The sequence below is a fragment of the Wyeomyia smithii genome, chromosome 1 (genome assembly GCF_029784165.1).
Source record: "Wyeomyia smithii strain HCP4-BCI-WySm-NY-G18 chromosome 1, ASM2978416v1, whole genome shotgun sequence".
In the NCBI taxonomy this organism is placed as follows: Eukaryota; Metazoa; Arthropoda; class Insecta; order Diptera; family Culicidae; genus Wyeomyia; species Wyeomyia smithii.
This window is the reverse complement of record NC_073694.1, coordinates 76,624,537-76,627,395: the sequence shown is the minus strand read 5'-3', so window position 1 is coordinate 76,627,395 and position 2,859 is coordinate 76,624,537.

The window sequence follows — 2,859 nt, the reverse complement described above, 5'->3', positions numbered from 1 at the left end:
ACTCCGAGGTCCTTGATGAATTCGACTCGTCGTATTGGGGAACCGTTAAGGGTGTAATCAACATGTAGTGGCCGGAGTTTTCTAGTGAACGTGATCACGGAGCATTTGGATGGGTTAAGTGTCATTCGATTCAACTCGCACCAGTTGGCGAATATGTTAAGTTGTTGCTGAAGAAAAGTGGCGTCGGTGGTATGTTTTATTTTGTTGAAAAGCTTCAAATCATCGGCGAATGCTAGACGAGGGCATTTTACGGAGTAGTGAACGTCGTTGAAATAAAGCAGGAACACTAGTGGGCCTAGATGACTGCCTTGGGCGATCCCGGAAGTAGCGGAAAACGATTGGGAGATTTCGTCGTCGATTTTAACACTCAGTGTACGTCCCATTAGATAGGATTCTAACCAGCTCAGAAGGTGACCGCTGAAGCCGTAACGGTCGAGTTTAGCGACAGCAACACGATGGTTAATTTTATCAAATGCGGTTGAGAGGTCCGTGTAGATCGTGTCCGTTTGTGATCTTTCGATAAAGCTGTCGACAACAAAACTTGTTAGGCACATTAGGTTCGTCGTGCAGGAACATGAATCTACGTGCCGTTTTATGGTACCATTCAATGAACTACAGCATATGTAACAAGCAACAGGAAAACAGACTAAGTTTATATTTTAGAGAAAACTTCATGATTGTTAATTGATTGTATTTTTTGTTTTAAATTTATCGATTTGATTATTAAGTGTGGACAACGGGCCTGAAGTCTCAATATTCCAGAACAAATAAATAAAATAGAAGCTTCTGGTATCGCGTCTAATGGAGATTGTATTGTTGGTACCCATTGTAATGCCTTTCACTTTTCGTGCTGTTTCACTGACCACGTCGTGGACGTCGTGGATATGTTTTCACTGCTCGTTCAGGTCCACTTCAACTGGTTCATTGATCCGTCCATCAATACTTCGAGTGTACTCTGTTGTAACTCCTTCCGCTGATAGACTCAGGATGTTCAGACGTAACTTCCTCTTCGATTTTAATGTGAATACGTTGGATCACCGGGCGCGAATTTCGTTTATAATATACAGTAAACCTGCTTCTGTTTGAACCAATCAGTCTATTAGTGGATGGCTTCTAGTACGGTCCTAACTGATCAGCAGTGGCAGCGGGTACCAGCTGTGGGTAGCAGTAGTAAATAGCTGCTTTTGTGCGGTAGCAGCATCATCAGCGGTAAAGTATCGGCCAGTAGTTTTTCTAGCGTAAAGCTCTGCACAAAAGGGGGTATTGGCGATAAAAACCCGTTGGCCGTCATATTTTCAGTGTCAAAACAGCTCAGATATGCAATCAGCATCATAAAGCTAAGCAAAGCCTTGGTGCTACATTCCAATTCGGAACTTTACCTTCTGTATGTTAAACACAGACTTCGCAGCCAACTGTTTAGTGTACAGGACAATTGCGGGGCGATCCTACGATCCTACTGACACTAACAGTCTCTCCCGCGCCGAGACTCGAACCTACGACGACTGGCTTGTTAGGCCAGCATCGTACCTCGAGACCATCTGGGAGGTCTTATCAGCATCATAACCAATATTAAACTAAATAAAAATTCTTATTTTGAAGACAAATTGAATATTAACATTGAAGTGTCCTTATTTTCTTGTTCATTTATTGTACTTCTTTCATGATTAAACAGCAGAGAACAGCAGTAGTGTCGGCGACAGCGGCAGGTTTTCCGTGTCGGCATTCGACCCAAATCATTTTATTATCGAACTATTTCCATAGAGTTGTTTTGTTAGTGTTGCATAAAAGTTGTTATGATTGACCACTCTCGAATACAAACTTGCAGTCGTGGCTTTGTATACAACCGATCTGTTATTCTGATTCCTCGATGTGACGAAAAGCATAATCTATTTATATAAATAAGGATAAGTGTGGGGTCGTGTGTTTCGATTTTATTAGAGAACGGATTAACGAAATTGAATGACTTCCTTGTGTTAAATTGTTTTTGTTCTGCGTTAGGTTTATATGTCAAAAAAAAAAAAATATAATCAAAATCAGCTCAAAAAGTTATACAATTGTACAAAATAAATTTTTAACTTCCTTCACCATTCATTGCAATAACAACGCTGTTAGGTTACTATAATACCGTAGTTTCAGTAGACAACAAATTGATGCCGGTTGAATAAAAACGTTATGATTAAGGAAGTTTCCGAACAACGGTAGTTTAATGTACCTATATTTTTAATGTTTTGCTTCATTTTGAATCCGGAAATATTGGCAGATGCAGAGCAGTGCCTCTAGTGGTCAATTTCATAATGTTTTGACAGCGGATTGTTTAAAATATATTTGCGGGTCTATAAGCAACTCGACAGGACGTTCAAGCAAAACCTAGTGGCTCGAAAGTTGCACGATTAGGTTCTGATGAAGTACAAAAGATGCTGGAATTTGCAGCTGTGGAGCTGTAAGTGCCTCAAAAAGCGAGTTCTACTGTTTATTAGAGCATACAAAGGTTTTGCCCAGTTTTGAACAGATTTGGCAAGCTGCACAGTTTAGGATATCAATCCACCCTGAATTGTGAATCAACCGCACAAATTGTTCCGGATTCCAAGTGAAGCGAGTTTCATTTAATTGTTTCAAGTGATTTTTTACTGTGGCTTGAGGGTTTTCAAATTTATAAATAATCTTAAAACGATACCAATACAGTAATGGCTTCAAAATTAAGTTTTTTAGTGGTATGTTTGTATCATAGATACATACCCACGGAAAATAGGATGAAGGCTAAAATTTTGCTAAGGATGAACATTTTGATACATATTCTGCCGCTCATAGCAAGTCCGTCCCATTTGCGTTTTCGTGCTGATGAGAAAACAGCAATTAGAA